Raw genomic sequence first — 21,833 nt, 5'->3', positions numbered from 1 at the left:
GCAGATTTTTAAAATCGCTGTGAAATCAATTTGTGGAAGTGGGAAAGGCCGAGTCAGTTTTTCGTTGTATTTTCAACATCCAATATTGCAGATAAATGAAAGTGAAGCTTCGAAAGCAGCAATAACCTCCTCGTCGGGGAATTGAACCCCGGTCTCCCGCGTGACAGGCGGGGATACTCAGCACTATACTAACGAGGAATTGGTGCAGACAGTTGCAGTATATTCACCACAGATGCTTCACTTTTCAGTGAATCTGTTTGAACTGTTCATTTGATGACAGTTTGTTTCACTTTCCACGAACCACTGTTGAAAGAAAAATTACCGACCACTTTTGCATCACATGTTGGATCATGATGTGGGTAACGCGGGAGAGAGTGAGACAGAAAGAGACAGATCTTCTCAGGAAAATATAGAAAATATGAGGCACATACACAGACAGACACACAGAAACAGACACACATGGATTGACTCAGAAATACTGAGAGTCAGAATATGGATAATTTGGCTGACTTTTGTTCTATTTCTGTCGTAGATTTCGTGAAATCTTGCAGATCAATTAAAATGAGCATAAAACTCGGGGTTACTCAATGCTGTGGAATTTTAATTCACTGAAGAATTATTAATTCTAGAAGATACTTGTTGAATTTTGAAACGCAGAGATGAAACAGGTTGATGAATGACGGGATCTGAAGTCTGTCAGATTTGAACCTGCGCGGGGGAAATGAATGAATTTCGAATCTGTCACCTGAACCACCAGTTCGTGAAAATCACAATTGCTCTGCATCCAGTCCTCAAATAGTCTCCGTACAATAATATTCTGAAAGTGGCAATCACCTGTTTTTTTTCTCTGTAGTTTTTGTTTCGGAAGAAGCTCGGCGAAGACATAAAATTAAAAGTTGGCGTCTTATAAATGCTACCTCCCCGTCGGGGATTTAAACCCCGGACTGAGGCGGGTCAACTCACCAGGATAAGAGAGAAAGAAAGAACGAAAGAAAGACAGAGTCAGTTATTGACTAACAAAGAGATGGAAATGTAAAAGATTCTTTCAAGAGTGGCCCGTGGAAAATTAAACAAACTGTCATCAAATAAATAGTTAAAAGAAATGCAGTGACACATGAAGCATGTCTTGCACCATCTGGGTGAGTGTACATTTACTGCAGCAGTTCCTCGTTCGTGCAGTGGTGAGTGTCCCTGCTTCTTCCGCGGGAGAACGTGGTTCAATTTCTCAACGCGGCGATTCAACGTTTTCAAAAGTATTTATCTCCAATGTTGGATGTGGAATGTGCAGTGCAACTGACTCAGAGTTTCTCAATTTAATTTCACTGATATTCCAGCGGTTTTATAATCTGCTTTCTGCATCACTCTTCACCTCGATGTTCGACTGGCTTTTGTGATGTTGGGGATTTCGGGAGGAGGCCAAGGTGGATCATCCACTCGGCACTTCTGGCTGAAGACGGTTGCGAACACTTTGCACTCACGTGCTGGGCTTTACCATCATTGAGGATGGGGATGTTCATGGAGCCTCTTCCCGTTAGTTGTTTAATTATCCACCATCATTCACAACTGGATGTGGCAGGACGGCAGAGCTTTGATCTGATCCTTGTTTGTGGGATCGCTTAGCTCGATCCACAGCATGCTGCTTCCACTGTTTGTCAGGTCGTCCTGTGTTACTTTCAGGTTATTGGTGTGTGTATGTTTGTGTGTATATGTCTGTGTGTGTGTTTATGTTGCTCGGGTGCGGGCCTCCATTTTCACAGCTTTTTTATTTTTAGCTCGTGGGGGCCGGGATTCCTGGGCCTTCTCCTTCACACCACATGAGAGGAGACGGGAAGGCCCGAAACAGCAGGTAAATGCCTTTATAGCACAGCTTGTGGGCCCAGAGGAGCAGGAGTGCTTCCTCCAGGCCCAACAAGCCAACCGGCCGCGATCCCATATAGGCGATCGGCCGACCCCCTCCAAATCTCCGACACCCCTGCACGAGCGACAAACCCCATGATCTCCGACCCCCGCGATGACCCCCGAACCCAGCCCCCGATGACTGAGTCCTCGCACCGATGACTGTCCAACCCATGACCCCTGACCAGCTCCCATGACCCCTGACCGCCTCCCATGACCCCCCCCCCCCCCTCGATAAAATCATGCCCAATGAGTTTGATTCCCGTTGTGTTATCTCTTTGTCGGTTTGCTGGTAAACGTTTAACTCGCGTCTGTTCCCGTCAATGGTCACAAGTAGTAACAGACAGAGCGGGTCTGACCGCCCCGAGATGTGGAAAAGACATCAGTTTAGGACAAATGCCTCAAATCAAATGGTCTCCCGGCACCGAGAGACAAATGCCAGAGAAAAAGGCAGAAGAGAATAGAGAAATAAAAGCTCAATAAAGACGCTATCAATATTTCCCATTCTTGATGCCTGTCTATTTCTTCCCCAATCTTTCTGTGCCGGTTAAAATTTCAGTGCAAATAAATGCGAGAATCGACTCAAAGAACGAGAACAAAGCAACAAAAATTGCCGAACACAGAATCAAACCCAGAGACCTTTAGATCTTCAATCTCACGCTCTCCAAACTCAACTTTTTCGGCTCCACTGTAAATTGGACTTTGTGACATCTCCTTGGAGGAAAATATAAACCGGGTGGAATTTCCCCTCCCGCTCATTCCTCACTCTGGGGGAATGGGACCAGACCAGATGTCGGAGCTCAGGTTATGTTAATGTTCAGCTGATGACATCTTAATATTATCTTGTGTTTGGCCTCATTTAATCAGGTTCGTGGGCACTTTCTTCCATCATCTCGTCTCCAAAATCCCTTCTCCCCCGAAGGAATGTGGTGCAGCCGTTGCTACATTCAGCAGGAAAAGCCAATTATCGCCCCCATTTCACAGGAGAAGAAACTCACTCTGGAGATTCGCATGGAGCGAATTCCCAAAATAGGTTCCCGCCCGGGAATCGCTCGCGTGGGAGGCAAACGTGATAACCGCCACAGGACAGAAACCACTACTCAATTTATAGCATCTTGTGGCTTCTCCATTAAATAACATCACTTCTGTCCCACACTACAAGCTCACAATCCGTCTCTTTCACAAACATTTCACTGATCAAAACTTCAGAAGTCACACAGGAAAAAGTCTTCATTTAAAAATCATTGAACTCCCGGAGGAGCTGCGGGGACAGACTGAGCGGTGTAACTGTGCACAGAGATACAGAGAGAAACCAGCAGAGGGAGGTAGAGAGCGGTGTAACTGTGTACAGAGATACACAGAGACACCAGCAGAGGGAGGTAGAGAGCGGTGTAACTGAGTACAGAGATACAGAGAGACACCAGCAGAGGGAGGTAGAGAGCGGTGTAACTGAGTACAGAGATACAGAGAGACACCAGCAGAGGGAGGTAGAGAGCGGTGTAACTGAGTACAGAGATACAGAGAGACACCAGCAGAGGGAGGTAGAGAGCGGTGTAACTGTGCACAGAGATACAGAGAGAAACCAGTAGAGGGAGGTAGAGAGCGGTGTAACTGTGCACAGAGATACAGAGAGACACCAGCAGAGGGAGGTAGAGAGCGGTGTAACTGAGTACAGAGATACAGAGAGACACCAGCAGAGGGAGGTAGAGAGCAGTGTAACTGAGTACAGAGATACAGAGAGACACCAGCAGAGGGAGGTAGAGAGCGGTGTAACTGAGTACAGAGATACAGAGAGACACCAGCAGAGGGAGGTAGAGAGCGGTGTAACTGAGTACAGAGATACACCAGAAGAGGGAGGTGGAGAGCGGTGTAACTGAGTACAGAGATGCAGAGAGACACCAGCAGACTGTGCAGCAAAGCAACCTTTTATCTGAAATCTGAGGCGAGATCTAAACTGCACAGAGTAGAGGAAGCATTACTGTGTATCTAACCCGTGTTGTACCTGCCCTGGGAATGTTTGATTTGACAGTGTAGAGGGAGCTTCATTCTGAATATATCCCGTGCTGTACCTGTCCTGGGAGTGTTTGATGGGGCAGTTCAGATGGAACATTAATCAGTCTCTCCACATAACTGAAGTCCCTCATCCATGGCACCATTCTAGTAAATCTCCTCTGCACCCTCTCGAAGGCCTTGACATCCTTCCCAATGTTTGGTGTCCAGAATTGAACACAATACTCCAGCTGAGGCCCAACCAGTGTTTTATAAAGGTTTAGTATCAATTCCTTGCTTTTCTATTCTGTGCCTCAATTAATAAAGCCAAGGGCCCCATTTGCTTTTTTTAATAGCCTTCTCAACTCATCCTGCCACCTTCAAAGATTTGTGTAACTACACTCCCAGGTCTCTCTATTCCTGCACTCCCTTTAAAATTGCACCATTTAGTTTATATTGTCTCTCCTCATTCTTCCTACCATAATGTATCACTTCACAATTCTCTGCATTAAATTTCATCTGCCATGTTTCTGCCCATTTCACCAGTCTGTCTATGTCTTCCTGAAGTCTGTTACTATCCTCAATATTGGTTATTACATTTTCGAGTTTCGTGTCATGTGCAAAATTTGAAATTATACCCTGTACTCACAAGTCCCAGTCATTAATATATATCAAAAAGAGCAGTGGCCATAATACGGAGCCCTGGGGGACACCACTGTATACTTGCATCCAATCTGAAGAACAACCGTTCACCACTACTTTCTGTTTTCTGCCCCTTAGCCAAATTTGGATCCACACTGCCATTGTCCGTTTAATCCCATGGGCTTCAATTTTGCTAACAAGTCTATTATGTGATTCTTTATCCTCCCTTAATCGCTCCCTGCATCGAAACTCCCCGACCCATATTCATGGCCACCCCCTCGACCTTGCCATCTCACGTGGCCTCTCTACTCCCGATCATGTCAATCATGGATAAGGCCATCTCTGATCACTTCCTTGTATCCCTCTCCACCCACATAGAATCATAGAAAAATAGAAAGTTTACAGCATGGAAGGAGGCCATTTGGCCCATCGAGTCCTTACCGGCTCAATGCAAGATCAATCCATGTAGTCCCACTCCCCCAATGCACATCACAGAATGAACTCAGGAATCCCACGCCACTTTCTATGAGATGTAACAGGCTGCGGTTATGGTGCAGACCGGAACCCAGGGCTGAGGCTGTGGTCATCAGTTAGTCTGGGAGTGGCACAGTCTGTTTCATGACTAGCCGGGGGTGAGAGTAACCCCAGGGAGTCAGGCTGGTGTTTAGAAGGGTGTGGGTTCCATCTCCCGTTCCAGGACTGGGACACATGATCCAGACTGACTGTGTCGTTCTGAGAGGGAGCTGCATCGTGAGAGGTGCTGTCCTTCTTTCTGCTCCGAGGTTTTAAATGTCCCGTGGCAATTTGTGAAGAGCAGGGAGTTCTCCCGGTGTCCTGGCCAATATTCTTTCCACAACCATCAGCACCCTACAAACAGGCGATCTGCTCAATATCTCATCACTGTTTGTGGGATCTTGCTGTACACAACTTGGCTGCTACGTTCTCTTATAAAACGATAGTGACTGAAGTTCCAGTGAAGTGCGTTGGGATGTCCTGCGGATGTGCAAGGTGCGATACAAATGCAAGTTCCTTGTTTCTCACAGTGGGCCGTGTCTCTTTCCTCGAATCATTGAGACTCTCAGTCAATTGGTCCGTTCTCTCCGCAGATGGGGCCCGACCCGCTGAGTGTTTCAAGATTGTTCTGTGCGTGTTTCACTCAGACTCGGGTTTTACAGTAAATGATAAGACGATTGTCGTCAAACGCTTGGCCATGAGCTGCTGCCCAGCTGCTGAGTGACCTGTCGGGACATTGTTGCTTGCTTCCCTTCAGCTTGTGGGACTGGGTTTTTGGTGCACTGTCCCTTTCAGAGCTGTGGTTTGCCTCATTTCTCAGTGTGATTGTGGAGCTGACACAGAAGTGAGAGAGGAAGGAGCAGCCACAGCCTGGACTGCAGGCAAATTGGGAGGCTGGGACTAAAAGTTCACTAACCCCACACCGGGAGTCGAACCCGGGCCACTTGGGTGAAAAACAGAATTCCTCACCGCTCGACCATATGGGAACTGAAAAACAGATTAGCAGGAAGGGCACTGAGACTACAACCGGAAAGTTAACGGACGATTCAAAGGAGGTATTCACAATTATGAAAGGGATTGACAGAGTATGGAAGGAGAAATTGTTTCCAGTGATGGAAGGGTTAATAACCAGAAGAGAAAGATTTAAGATAAATTGAAAGACAATCATGGGGGATGTGACTAAGATTGAGACCATTCATTCAGCTGCCTCTGCCGCTCTCCCTCCATTCCCCTCGCCCACCAAGTTTCTCTCCTATCTCCCCTCATGCCCTCTCTGAGCTCTCTTGACCACCTCCTGCTCCCTCGACCCTATTCCCATCAAACTGCTGACCACACAACCTCCCTTCCTGGCCCCATGTCAGCTGACATTGTTAATGGTCTCCTCTCCTCAGGTACTGTCCCCCTCCCCATCAAATCTTCCATCATCACCCTCCTTCATAAAAGACCCACCCTTGACCCCTGTATCCTTGCAAACTACCACCCCATCTCCCACCTCCCTTTCCTCTCCAAAGTGTTGTCGCCTCCCAAATCCATGTCCATCTTTCCCACAACACCATGTTTGAATCCCTCCAATCAGGTTTCCACTCCTGCCACAGTACTGAAACGGCCCTTGTCAAAGTCACAAATGACATCCTCTGTGACTGTGTGGAGTGAGATTTAATCTTGATCTAACCCTTGATGCACCTGCCCCCGGAGTGTTTGATGGCACATTGTGGAGGGAGCTTTACTCTGCCATGTACTATACAGTATCAGTCTGTGATGGAGCAGAGCCCTGCTCTTTAATAGAAATCATTCTTTCGATGAGCCACTGAGCCCCTAAAGCAGCCTCCAAGACCCAAAGTCTGATTTCCATCCCACAGTTCCAGCAGTTTGCGAGGGCTGGGCCACGTTAACAGCAGCTCTCTGTTCCTGGTCTGGAGCTGAGGTGTTGTGTATTGTCCCTGACACAGGGACCAGACGGTGAGCTGCTGGCTCCTATTGTTCTGGGATCATTCCCTGCTGCTCTGTTCTCACCTCTTCACTGGGTCTCAGATTATTACCAGCCATCTTCCTGATCAATAAACAATCGCCAGTCTGACCGCGGAGATTTGAAATGTGTGAAACATTTCATGTGTCTCATCCCTCTCCCTGGACACAAATAAATCGGCCATCATGAAATGTTCACAGTCCGTTTCTTGAGCCTTGTCCTTCTCAGAAGAATCTTTTAAACTCCTTGCTAAAGTGACCATTGATCTTAATGTCTTGTTTTGCGGTATGTTCTAGATTGTTCCAGGTCAGCATTGTAATAATTCGGGGTAGTTGAAAAGTGGGATCATTATATTAAATCGAGATATTTATCACAGCCCCGCCCCCCAAACATTCAAACCACCGTTCAGGAGGAGAACCCCTCTGCTCGCTGACCTACATTGGCTCCCAGTCCACCAACATCTCAAATTTTAAATTCTCATCCTCGTCTTCAAATCCCTCCATGACCTCGCCCCTCCCTATCTCTGTAACCTCCTCCACCCCGACAACCCTCCGAGATCTCTGAGCTCCTCCAATTCAGGCCTCTTGACCATCCACGATTTTCATCGCTCCACCATTGGCGGCCGTGCCTTCAACCGACTGGGCCCAAAGCTCTGGATTTCCCTCCCTAAACCTCCCCGCCTCTCTCCCTCTCTCTCCTCCCTAAAGACACTTAAAACCTACCTCACCTGTCCCAATATCTCCTTATGTGGCTCCGTGTCACATTTTGTTTGATAATCGCTCCTGTGAAGCGCCTTGGGACGTTTTACTCCGTTAAAGGCGCGATATAAATGCAAGTTGTTGTTGTTGGGGTGGAGAAAGGGTTTTCTTTCTTTTTATCACTCTTTTCTATCTCTCTATTTCTTTCCTTTCTCGGACTCTGTTTTCCGGGTCTGTTTACTGACACACATTACAATCTGTGTCACTCGGTGTCTAACAATGTGAGGCAATGTGTTTTATTCCCGCTGTGTTATCTCTCTGGCGGTTTGCTGATAAATGTTTAACTCGCGGCCTGTTCCCGTTAATGGTCACAAGCAGTAACAGACAGACAGAGCGTGTCTGACCGCCTGAGATGTGGAAAAGGCATCAGTTTAGGGCAAATGCATCAAATCAAATGTTCATCGAGCACCGAGAGAGACAAAAACCAGAGAGAAAGGCAGAAGGAAATTGAGGAAAAAAAGCTAAATACAGACATTCTTGATGTCTCTCTATTCCATCCCCAACCGTTCAGTGTCGGGTAAAAATGTCAGTGTAAATAAATGTTTGAGAATCGGCCCAAAGAAGAAGAAACAAAATAACCCAAAACTGCCGAAACCCGGGACCTTTAGATCTTCAGTCGAACGCTCTCCAACTGAACTATTTCGGCCCCACTGCAAGCAGTACTTTTGCGTCATCCTCTTGGAATAAAATATAACCCCGGGTGGAATTGCCCCTCCCGCTCATTCCTCACTTCGGGAGAATGAGACCGACCATCAAGGAGAGATTTTCTGATCCTGTCGTTGAATCTCATTTATATTAAACATTCCTTGAACTCTCTGCCGGGGGGATTCAGAGCTGGGGTTCGCCATGAACCAGCTTCCCCTCAATTCCCAGCTTTATCAGTGAATCGAACAACAAACACTCGAGAGAGCTCAGGTTATATTAATAATAAAAACAGAAAATGCGGGAAACACTCAGCAGGTCAGGCAGCATCTGTGGAGAGAGAAACATCCTTTCAGGTCGATGACCTTTCATCAGAACTCTCTCCACAGATGCTGTCTGACCTGCTGAGTATTTCCAGCATTTTCTGTTTTTACTTCAGATTTCCAGCATCTGCAGCATTTTGCTTTTGTTTTACAGCTTGTATTAATGTTCTGCTGATGATATCTTAATATTATCTTGTTTTTGGGCCACTTTAATCAGGTTCACGGACAAATTCTTCCATCATCCCTTCTCCCACATCGCTTCTCTCTCTCATTCATTCTTTTCTCCTTTCAATCCAGAAGAGGGCGGGAATCAGAGCTCACCCCCTGAACCCTCCGCACACAGACCCCCGTCTACCACCCCGTGTGATCCAAGAGACAATTCAATACATTACACTGTATGAACACAGAAAGCTGACACACCAGGGGAGATCGCACGGTGTTGGACACGGAGTGAAATAAACTGAAGTGTTTATAAAAAGTTACAGATCACAACCCGTGTCTCTGTCTCTCTCCACCATCCCGGCCTGTGCTGAGTGAGCTGATCTCAACTGGTGTGGTACTGAGTCCCACACAGAGCAGGATGGGCACATGTTCAATCTCCAGCCTGTACTGAGTTAGCTGATCTCACGAGGTGTGCTACTGAGCCCCGGAGCAAGAAAAGCCGAGGCTCAGTCCTCGGCCTGAGCTGAGTTACCTGGATTCACCCGTGTGGTACTGAGCCCCACAGGGCAAGTTGGATCCCCGGCCTGTGATATGTTAGTTCATCTCACTATAATTTATTAAGGAGGTCAAGGTCTTGGAGAGGATGGAGAGGAGATTTTCAGAATTATACCAGGGATGGGGTTTAGTTGTGTGGAGAGAATCGAGAACCTGGGATTGTTCTGCTTCGAGCAATGAAGGTTAAGGGTAGAAGTAATCCACGTGTTCAAAATTAAGAGGGGTTTTGATAGAGTAAATAAGGAGAAACTGCACGCACTGGCTAAGGTGCCTGTCTACCTCATACGTTGCAGGAAAGGATGCCCCGGAGCATGGTACATTGGCGAGACCATGCAGACACTGCGACAACGGATGAACGGACACCGCACAACAATCGCCAGACAGGAGGGTTCCCTCCCAGTCGGGGAACACTTCTGCAGTCAAGGACATTCAGCCTCCGATCTTCGGGTAAGCGTTCTCCAAGGCGGCCTTCGAGACACACGACAATGCAAAATCGTCGAGAAGAAATTGATAGCCAAGTTCCGCACCCATGAGGATGGCCTCAACCGGGATCTTGGGTTCATGTTGCGCTACATGTAACCCCACCGCGGCGGGGGGGGGGGGGGGGGGGGAAGAGAAAAAAAAAAGTTATCTGTTTTTAATACAACTGGCCATTCTTTGTCTCTCTCTCTGTCTCTTTTTTTCCCCGGGATGAGGGGGCGGACATATGAGGAGAGGTTGAGTAGATTGGGACTCTACTCATTGGAGCTCAGAAGAATGAGAGGCGATCTTATTGAAACATATAAGATTGTGAAGGGGCTTGATCGGGTGGATGCGGTAGGGATGTTCCCAAGGATGGGTGAAACTAGAACGAGGGGGCACAATCTTAGCATAAGGGGCTGCTCTTTCAAAACTGAGATGAGGAGAAACTTCTTCACTCAGAGGGTAGTAGGTCTGTGGAATTTGCTGCCCCAGGAAGCTGTGGAAGCTACATCATTAAATAAATTTAAAACAGAAATAGAGAGTTTCCTAGAAGTAAAGGGAATTAGGGGTTATGGGGAGCAGACAGGAAATTGGATATGAATTCAGATTTGAGGTTAGGATCAGATCAGCCATGATCTTATTGAATGGCGGAGCAGGCTCGAGGGGCCGATTGGCCTACTCCTGCTCCTATTTCTTATGTTCTTATGTTCTTATGTCTTTGTAATCTGACCGCTTGCGTATTCAGTGGTCTTGGGTGTAATGTTCCCCTGTCTGAACACCATCCATGCAGAGGTGTGATAACAGGCAGTTGGAAAGATTATCTGTAATCGCCAGGCATTGTTCTGTTACTATACATGCGGAGCTTTTATGGAAACCTTCACACACCTGACGAAGGAGGAAAGCTCCGAAAGCTTGTGATTTTCAATTAAAACTGTTGGACTATAACCTGGTGTTGTAAGATTCCTTACATTTGTCCACCCCAGTCCATCACCGGCATCTCCACATCATATATTCTTTCAGTTCTGGTATCATACTTGTGAATCTTTTTTGCATCCTCTCCAATGCCTCTATATCCTTTCTATAATATGGAGACCAGAACTGTGACCAGTACTCCATGTGTTCTATAAGCGTTTAACATAACTTCTCAGCTTTTGAATTCTTTCCCTCTAGAGATGAACCCCAGTGCTTGATTTGCCTTTTTATGGCCTTATTAATCTGCGTCACTACTTTTAGTCATTTGTGTATCTGTACCCCTAGACCATTTGGTCCTCCATCCAATTTGGACTTTTATTATCCAAGTAGTGTGAGGCCTCCTTATTCTTCCTACTGGTAGATGCCAGTGTTGTCGATGTAGTGGAACAGCTTGGCTGGTTCTGCAACACGTTTTCAGCTGGGATGTTGTTGGGGCACATAGTTTTACTGTGTCCAGTGCGTTCATCCGTGACTTGATATCTTGTTGAGTGAATCGAATTGGCTGAAGACTGGCATTTGTGATGGTGGGGACCTCAGGAGGAGGCTGAGAAGGATCATCCCTTTGGTGCTTCTTGCTGAAGATGGCTGCGAACACTTCAGCCTTGTCTTTTGCACTCACATACTGCGCTCCACCACCTTTGAGGATGGGGATGTTCAGGGAGCCTCTGCGTCCCGTTAATTTCTTAATTCTCCGCCACCATTTTTGACTGGATATGGCAGGACTGCAGAATTTGGACCAGATACGTTGGTTATGGGATCATTTAGCTCTGTCTATCGCCTACTGATTCCGCTGTTTAGCATGTAGTCCTGTGTTGAAGCTTCACCAGGTTGACATCTCATTTTCAGCTACACCTGATGCTGATCCAGAGATGCACTTCTTCACTACTCATTGAACCAGGGTTGGCTTGATGGTGATGGAGGAGTGAGAGATATGCCGGGACATGAGGTTACGGATTGTGGTGGATTAAAATTCTGCTGCTGCCAATGGCAAAACAGTGCCTCGTGAATGCCCAGTTATGAGCTGCTAGATCTGTTCTTAATCTTTCCTATTTAGCAAGTTGAGAATGTCACATGACACGATGGAGGGCTTCCTCGTTGGGACCTGGTCTCCACAAGGACTGTGCGGTGGTCACTCCCACCAATACTGTCATGAACAGATGCATTGGTGACAGGTGGATTGGTGAGGACGGTGTCAAGTAGATTGTTACCTTATGTTGTTTCTGTCACTAACTGTCACAAGCCCAGTCTAGTAGCTATATCCTTCAGGATTCTGCCAGCTCTGTCAATGGTGGTTTTACTGAGCCACTTTTGTTGACTGACATTGAAATCCCCACCCAAAGTATATTCTGTGCTTCCTCCAAGTGGTGTTCAACATGGAGGAGAACTGATTCATCAGTTGAGGCGAGGTGATAGGTGATAGTCAGCAAGAGGTTTTCTTGCCCATGTTTGACCTGAGGCCTTGAGACTTCATGTGGTCCAGACTCAATGTTGAAGAATTCCAGGGTCACTCGCACCACACTGTATATCCACTTCTGGTGGGTCAGACCTGCCGGTGGGAGAGGATGTACCCAAGGATGATGATGGGACTTTTGCTGATAGCTTTGATTCTGTAAGATTGACTAGAATGTGGGACTGCTGTCCCAACTTTGGCGCCAGTCCCCAGATGTTGGAAGAGTTTTCATGGTCGACTGGGCTGGGTGTGCCTTTGTCATGTCCGAATTCGATGCTTGGGAGGCAGCCAAGTGGTCCGTCCGATTTTATTCTTCTCAGCCTTTTTTTGTAGCGGTTTGATTCAACTGAGTGTCTTGCTTGGCCATTTCAGAGGGCAGTTCATCATCACGTATAGGCCAGACCGGTAAGCACGGCAGGTTTCCTGCCCTAAACGACAATAGTGAACCACTTAGGATAACCTGACAGCTTCGTAGTCACTTTTTGTTCCAGGTTAATTTTGTTTTTTTCCATTTAAACTGAATTACAATTCACAAACTACCAGTGGCGATAGAGGGAATAGTCGGACCAGGCTGGCAATGGGAGAACAGAAAACTCAAGGAGAACTTTCACATTGGTGAACTGAGTTTCGATATTTTTTGCACGGTGTGCTTGTGGTTTCAATCTTCATTTAATATATTTAACTTAGAAATTGTGGCTCTGCCTTTGTACAATTCACTGTTCCAAAAGGTTACTCAGCTGGTCGATGTGTAATGTTCCGTCACCTTAATGAGTGTGATAGTCAAAGGTCAGATGGGACCAAAACCTGTTTGTTCAAGAGTCTGTAAGTAATATCAGCAGATATGCGATTTAATTGTCTCATGAGAGGTTTACTTAAACTATAAGTATCTCGCTGCTTTAACTTCGTTACCTGACATTGAAGTCCGCATACCTCTTTACAGCATCGAAATTAATCGTCTCCACAGAGAAATGCATGTGCCTGCAATTGCGGAGACAGAAGCAGTTTATTACCCTATTCTCGCAGCAATTGGGTTACCTGGTAGGTCATTATCAGCACGTATGGTGTAAGTTACAGAACATTGAACTATTTCAACGCTGAGTCTGGTAAACATGGAATGTTATTTTGCAAAGTTTTGTGATACAGCGAAAACTTTCATTCTTATCCCATTGGTCAATGCACCGAGTAACTCACCCTCGCTCTGTGCTGAACTGTCGAGTCTGGGGTCTAAATGTGTCCTTGGTGCTCCCTGGCCAGGCAGGGGTAAAACAGGCAGGGCGCACAGTCCTGAGTGTAATCCACTGCCTCCTGGTGAAAGCGCGCCTGTTGTGGAGATCGGGTGAGGAAGGACCGGGTGAGATTGTCGTGTTTCCCGAGGACCGATCGCCTGGGGTTCCGGAGAGCAGATTGCGGCTGTGTATTCCGGCATGAGTCAGTGTCTTCAGGATAGAAGGACAGGGAACAAACGGAATACGCATCAGATAAATAAAACATGTGACAGAAACTGTCCTCCTGAGTTGAAGGTACAATCTTGTATTCCCATCAAATGTTCCTCTCAGATCGTAATTATATTCCTGCAATGACTTTACAGGATTTTTATGCATTTGATGTTTAAAGTATTGTAAGGGCTAGTTGAAAAAAGGTGACTGTAGGAATAAACGGATCATTCTCAGGTTAGCAGGCTGTAACTTGTAGGGTGTCACAAGGATCAGTGCTTGGGCCACAGCTATTTTCAATCTATATGAATGACTTAGATAAGGGACCGAGTGTAATGTATCCAAGTTTGCTGTCGATACAAAGCTCGGTGGGAAAGTAAGCTGTGAGGAGGACACAAAGAGTGAGCAAAGGGAGATGGATAGGTTAAGTGAGTGGGCAAGAAGGTGGCAGATGGAGTATAATGTGGGGAAATGTGAGGTTATTCACTTTGGTAGGAAGAATAGAAAAACAGATTTTTTTTTAAATGATAAAAAACTATTAAATGTAGATGTTCGGAGGGATTTGTGTGTCCTTGTACACAAAACACAGAAAGTTAACATGCAGTTACAGCAAGCAATTGGGAAGGCAAATGGAATGTTGGTCTTTATTGCAAGGGGTTGGAGTTCAAGAGTAAGGAAGTCTTGCTGCAATTGTGCAGGGCTTTGGTGAGACCACACCTGGATACTGTGTACAGTTTTGGTCTCCTTACCGAAGGAAGGATATACTTGTCTTCGAGGGGATGCAATGAAGAAAAGAAAGAAAGTCTTGCATTTACCTAACGCCTTTCCCGACCTGCCAAAGCGCTTTACAACCAATAAAGTACTTTTGAAGTGTGGTTGCTGTTGTAATGTAGGAACCACAGCAGCTAATTTGCTCATAGCACAATCCCACAAATAGCCATGTGATAATCACCAAATGATTTGATTTTTTAGTGATGTTGGTTGAAAGGCAGTATCTACTGACAGAGCAACACCCTCAGTCTGACACTGGAAGATCGGCCGAGATTGTTGGTGCAACTTTCGTGGAGTGGGGCTTTGAACCCACCACCATTTGACTCAGAGGCGAGAGTGCTACCAACTGAATTACAGCTTATAAATAGAAGGTTCGCTCGATTAATTCCTGGGATGAGAGGGTTGTGAGGAGCGATTGAGTAGAATGGACCTATAATCTCTGGAGTTTGGGAGATTGAGAAGTGATCTCATTGAAATATGTAAGATTCTGAGAGGGCTTGACAGGGTCGAGGCTGAGAGGCTGTTTCCCCAGGCTGAAGAGTCTAGAACTAGAGAGCATTGTCTCAGGATAAGGAGTCAGATATTTAAGACTGAGATGAGGAGGAATTTCTTCACTCCAAGGGTTGTGAATCTTTGGAATTCTCTACCCCAGTAGGCTGTGGATGCTGAGTCATTGAATATATTCAAAACTGAGATCGATAGATTTTTAGATTCCAAGAAAATGAACCGGGCGGGAAAGTGGAGTTGAGGTCGAAGATCAGCCATGATCTTATTGAATGTCGGAGCAGGATCGAGGGGCTGGATGGCCTACTCCTGCTTCTATTGCTTATGTTCTTATGTACTTATGTACTAATGACTGCATGCTGCTGCCCATGTATGTTATTGTGGAGAGTGGGGGAAACCAGACTTGGCATTAGTTCGAGAGGGGTTTAGCTGGAGAACATGAATGAGAGTTGGTGGTGATTTGTTCTTACATAGTGCGGCTTCTGGGATCCATCTCTTAGAATCATAGAGTAGTTACAGCACAGAGGAGGCCATTCAGCCCATCAAGCCGGTGCCGGCTCTTTGTAAGAGCAATCCAGTTAGTCCCATTTCCCCGCAGCCCTGCAATTTTCTTTCCTTTCAAGTATTTATCCAATTCCTTTTTGAAAGAATTGTGCACATATATCCCCAGATCTCTCCGTTCCTGCACCTCCTTTAGAATTGTACCATTTAGCTTATATTTCCTCTCCTTATGCTTCCTGTCAAAATGTATCACTTCGCAATTCTCTGCATTAAATTTCATCTGCCATGTCCCGCCCATTCCACCAGCCCGTCTGCCTAATTTACGGGAAATTATCTTGTCGCATTTGCTTTCAAATTTGTTGACGTCCTGCCCCGCGGACCTCCCAGTGTCGGAATCGACTGAATAAACTTAATCTCAAGGGTCACAAGTGAGGACTCAGCTGTCGGGTGAGGGATCCCGGGGCCACCGTCACCCGAAAGGAACCTCCCAGAATGAGCTGCCCCTTCGGAACAGGAGGCAGAAGCCAAGGGGCAAAACCAATAAATAAACACAATCATAGCCCATGTACATCGGTTAAACTGAGAGCTCATTGATCAGCCCGGTTGGTGATTTCACTGTTTCTGTCTCTCTCTTTCTCTCAGTGAACTTGCTGGCGATTGTGATCCTGTCCCGTGGAAAGTGCGGCCTCTCCAAATGTATCACTCGCTACCTGGTGGCCATGGCGACGGCGGATCTCCTGGTGATTGTCTGTAATGTGATCTTATATCGGATTGCTCATCTTTATTGGGGGGACACTTTCCTGTTCTACACTCCTGTTTGCAGATTCATTCTCTTCCTGGCTCCGACTGCCACAGACAGTTCTGTTTGGTTAACGGTCGCTTTTACCTTTGATCGTTTTGTAGCCATTAGTTGTCAGAAGCTGAAAACAAAATATTGCACCGAGAAAACTTCACTTGTGATTATCGTGACTTTGAGCGCGCTGTTCGGTTTAAAGAACATTCCCCGGCCCTTCGTGTATGTTCCGTATCCGTATGTAACAATTAACAATATACCGTGGGGTTGCCTTGTATCATCACAGTTTTATATTCTACCCACATGGATCGCATTTTCTTGGATTGAACAGCTGTTAACCGCGTTGCTTCCATTCTGTTTGATTTTATTGTTTAATGCTCTCACCGTCAGACGCATTTTAGTGGCCAGTCGGGCCCGAAGGAGCCTCCGGGACCTCAGCAATTGTGAGAATGACAAGGACCCTGAGATGAAGAACCGCAGAAGGTCCATCGTTTTACTTTTTGCCATATCCGGCAGTTTTATCCTGCTCTGGATGACAACGGTCGTATATTTTTTATATTATCGAATTTCAGGTGTCTTTCACCGCCGATCTTTGTTTAACCCTTTTGCAACCTTCGAACAAGCGGGAATTCTGCTTCAGCTTCTGAGTTCCTGCACGAACACGGCCATTTACACAGTGACCCAGAGTAAGTTCAGAGAGGAGCTGCTCAATGTGATTAAATATCCGTTTACTCTAATTGGTAAATTGGTCAAATGAGGAAAACGGCTGAAGTGAAGCTGGAACTGACTTCCCAACATCACAACTCAATTCCAGATCACAATTATCACCTCAATTTACCAAAGGGACTCAGCATCAGGGCCATCGATATCTCCTTTCAACACATTTCTTCTCAAAAGTTAGATCAAAATTTAATTTTACAGCAGCCGACAAAAAATGAGCAAAAGCAACAGACAGTAACATTATCAAAACATGTTCCTGTATTCAGATCATTTTTTAAACACATCCTCAGGGAGTCTGACCCAAAATGTAATTGTCCGGAGGAAGGGCTGTGAATTAGCGACTGGATATTAGTTTCCACCGGACCGGACTAATAATCGAGCCCCGCCTACAGCATCTGTGGGGTTAATTCTCTCTTTTAACTATTTCTGGGCCCCCTTAAAACATTCCTGTAACTCCGTGTCTGTGATATTTTAACAGCCGTTGGTCCTCAATAGTCTGGGAATCACTGATGGTTTTTTTTTCTGCCTTCTCCCGGATTCAGGAGGCAGGCAAGGGCTGTCGTTTTGCTCTGCTCAGACCTCCACTCAGCTCGGTTCTGAAGTGTTTACTGGAAGTGCAGTCAGAATGACGCTTGATTTTTTTTGAGTTTTTTTGTGTTTTTTGGCCCCCCTTTTACAAGAAGCGGGGTTTAGGGTGTGTTCATGTGCAGAAAAACCAAACAACCCAAAATAAGTGTCAAATTTAAATTTTATTATTTCGGTCCCTCCCACTCTGTCCCGATCCACTTTCTCTCTGTGCCTGGCCCTGTTGTCTGCAATTTTGCTGACCCGTTTTCTACACAATCCCCTCATTTTGCCCCGTTCCTGGATCTCTCTGTCTGCCGTCCACCCCTCTCTGTTTAAGTTGCTCCCTTTCTTTATCCACCCTCCCTCTCTCCATATATTCCATTTCTCTGTCTCTCCACATCCCTCCCTCTCCCTACCCGTCTCTCTCTATATATTCCATTTCTCTGCCTTTAACTGCAGCTGCCACCTATTTGTTCACTCCACTCCATGGTTGATGTTCAGAGATTATGAGGGTGATTTTAAAACGGAGCCGGGAAAGGGGCGGGTCAATTTGAGGTCAGGAAACCCATTAGTACGGGTTTCCGGGACGTCCTTAAGATTTTGACGAAAGGACATCTTTTATTTTTTTTGTTTCCCGTCTGACTGACCGGTTGATTGACAGGCTGGTCTCAGTGGGACGGGAAACCAGCCAGGGAGAGGACGTCTTCAGGTAAGTCTTTGTTTGCATGGATGGGGGGCACGGGGCATGGATGGGCATAGGTGGGCACGGGGGTCGCAAGTCATGTGGGATGGGATCGGGGGTCATTGCAGGGGTCAGCAATCATTGAGGGGAATGTCGGGGGTCGGAGGGGGACGATCGGGGTCGGGGGTCTGGGATCGGGGGAGGGGTGTCGGTGCAGGTAGGCTTGTTGGGCCTGGGGGAAGCACTCCTGCTCCTCAGGGCCCACAAGCTGTGCCTTTCTAGGCACCTACCTGTTACTCTCGGGCCTTCTCACCTCCTTTCACGAGGAGTAAAACAGAAGGCCCAGGAATCCGGCCCCCCCGGGGTTGAAATCGGGAATTAGTAAAAAATGGATGCGTGAAGCCTCCTTGAAAGGTTATGAGGCCCGACCCGCCCCCTGGGAGTGGGTTGGTCGCCCGCCCCCGTGAAAACGGGAAATGGGCGGGTTGGAGACAGGTCTGAAATGGTGGCAATTTTCAATGCACCCCCGCCCCCAACCCACCCGTTCTTTACTTTTAAAATCGAGCCCTATATTTTCAGGCTGGTGATACATCAACACAAGTTGCTCAGTTTCCATTAAACTTTATGGACAGTCAGTTGCAATTGTACTCGCAGGGCCTAGGTTCATTATTCACGAACTAAGCAAAGATATGCTCTGCATATTAGAAGATTAAATGAGTGAAGTTTTGTTACTATTATTATTAATTCTAAGGAAGGTGATGTGGCCCCAACACCCCAATAGCACCGACATTTTCACCAGTTTGACACTGATTCACTTTTAACACCAGCCATGCTGCAGCCTATCTTACATAGAATGTCCGGCACAGAAATAGGCCATTCCCCACAACAGGTCTATGCCGGTGTTTATGCTCCACACAAGCCCCCTCCCTCCCTGCTTCATCTAACCCTATCAGCATATTCTTCTATTCTTCTCTCCCTCATCTGCTGATCTAGCTTCTCCTTAAATGCATCTCTGCTATTCGCCTCAACTACTCCTTGTGGCAGCAAGTTCCACATTCGAATCACTCTCTGGGTAAATAGGTTTCTCCTGAATTCCCTATTGGATTTATTAGTGACTATCTTATATTTATGGCCCCCAGTTCTGGTCTCCCCCGCAAGTGGAAATATCTTCTCTACGACTCTTCTATCAAACCCTCTCATGATCTTAAAGATCTCCATCAGGTCAGCTCTCAGTCTTCTCTTTTCTCGAGAAAAGAGCCCCAGCCTGTTCAATCTTTCCTGTTAGGGATAACCTCTTGGTTTTGGGATCATCCTCGTAAATCTTTTTTTCACCTACTCTATAGAGTGCCTCTATATTATTTTTATAATATGGAGACCAGAACTGTTCACAGTACTCCAAGTGTGGTCTAACCAAGGTTCTATATAAGTTTAACATAACTTCTCTGCTTTTCAATTCTATTCCTCTGGAAATGAACCCCAGTGTTGGTTTGCTTTTTTAATGGCCTTATTAACCTGTGTCATTACTTTTAGTGATTTGTGTATCTGTACCCCGAGACGCCTCTGCTCCTTTACCCCATTATTGAAGCAGTGGCCCACTTATTCTTCCCATCATAATTTAAAACCTCACACTTATCTATATTGAGATTCATTTGCCAGTTACACGCCCATTGTGCAAATTTATTTATATCTTCCTGTATTATGTCACACTCCTCCTCAGTATTAACTATACCCACCAGTTTGGTGTTGTCCGCAAATTTTGAAATTATACTTCCAATTCCCAAGTCCAAATCATTTATATAAATGGTGAAGACAGTGGTCCCAGCACCAATCCCTGTGATTCACCACTCAGAACTTTTGCCAGTCTGAGTAACTACCTTTAACACTTACTCTCTGTTTTCTGTTTTGTACCCAGCTTGCGAATAATTCTGCTCTTCGTCCTGACTCCACATGCTCTGATCTTATCTGAGTGAGATCATTAATTAAATACAATTTTTGCGGTGGGCCCATTCCCAGTAAGTAATGGATTGATGCTGCCCAGACTGATTTAATGTGGGATCCTTACAAGCAGCAGGTGAAACAGATTTACCTCCTGTCAGTGTGGGCTGTATTCAAACACAGGCATTGGAGGCTGAAATTACCAACATCAAGCCCACAGGAACCCACAGACACCTCCATAAGAACAGAAACGTACACGGTAATCGTATAAAATACAACAAGAGAAATGGATTGTGTGTCACAACAAACTATTGGGGCACAGAAGTATGTGATGTGGACACAACATTAACAATCCTTCGTGTTCGATTGGAAGGAGTCCCCCATTGTGTAGCGATGAGGCTTTCTGCCAAAGTCATTTGACAGAACACCTCATCGCCAGAGCTTTCAAACAAGCACCAAGACGTAGCTTAGCTGGTGGTGAGAAGGGCCCTTCCCACCAGATCCTTCATGCACTCCCGACCTCTCAGTGCCACCGTGCGCTGTCCCCAAGGAAGTTGCGATGGGGACGAGACCGTCACCCATCTCCTCCTGGAATGTCCCTTTGCAAAGAAGATCTGGAGAGAGATGCAGTGGTATCTGTCCAGGTTCATACATACAAATTAAGAGCAGGAGTAGGCCATTCAGCCCCTCGAGCCTGCTCTGCCATTTGATAAGATGATGGCTGATCTGATTGTGACCACAACCCTACTTTCCCGTGTACCTACGATAACCTTTGACTCCCTTGTTAATCAGGAATCTATATAACTTAGCCATAAAAATATTCAATGACCCTGCCTCCGCTGCTCTCTGGAGAAGGGAGTTCCACAGACTCACGACCCTCTGAGAGAAAAATTTCTCCTCATCTCCATCTTAAATGGGAGACCCCTTATTTTTAAACTGGTTCTCGTTTCTCCCACAAGGGAGCAGTTCTGTGACACATGATTCTGTGCTTTATGGGCTGTTACCAGGGAAGCACTCCGAGACAGATATCAACTGCTACTGGAAGACCATCAACTCGGTGAAATGTGCCTTTTGGTCTGCCCGAAATTTGCTGGTCTTCCAGCGCAAGGAGCTGTCCTCGACCGAGTGTTGCAGACTGGCACATTCCAAGGTCCAGGTCCACGTGCTCAGGGATGCACTGAAGCTGGGTGCGGCCGCCGCAAAGGCTCTGTGGGGAAAGGCTATTGTTTCGAGCTCTCCCACAATTGTAAACCGAGGGGCTGCAATCAGGGAAAACCCACCTCGGGCAGAATGTAAAATACAAATTTATGTAATGAAATGTAATGTCATAGAGTCATAGAGTCATACAGCACGGATAGAGGCCCTTCGGCCCATCGTGTCCGCGCCGGCCATCAGCCCTGTCTACTCTAATCCCATATTCCAGCATTTGGTCCGTAGCCTTGTATGCTATGGCATTTCAAGTGCTCATCCAAATGCTTCTTGAATGTTGTGAGGGTTCCTGCCTCCACAACCCTTTCAGGCAGTGAGTTCCAGACTCCAACCACCCTCTGGGTGAAAAAGTTCTTTCTCAAATCCCCTCTAAACCTCCCGCCTTTTA

At 46.3% G+C, this 21,833-nt stretch overlaps 1 protein-coding gene across 1 annotated transcript in view; it reads left to right on the top strand.

Moving 5' to 3' along the window:
• LOC137302245 (zona pellucida sperm-binding protein 3-like) overlaps positions 1–21,833 on the top strand; it is a 223,962-nt gene that overhangs the window by 13,215 nt on the left and 188,914 nt on the right. The window lies entirely within an intron of this gene.

Source organism: Heptranchias perlo, chromosome 35 (genome assembly GCF_035084215.1).
Source record: "Heptranchias perlo isolate sHepPer1 chromosome 35, sHepPer1.hap1, whole genome shotgun sequence".
NCBI lineage: Eukaryota > Metazoa > Chordata > Chondrichthyes > Hexanchiformes > Hexanchidae > Heptranchias > Heptranchias perlo.
This window is presented reverse-complemented; position numbering and strand designations above follow the sequence as displayed.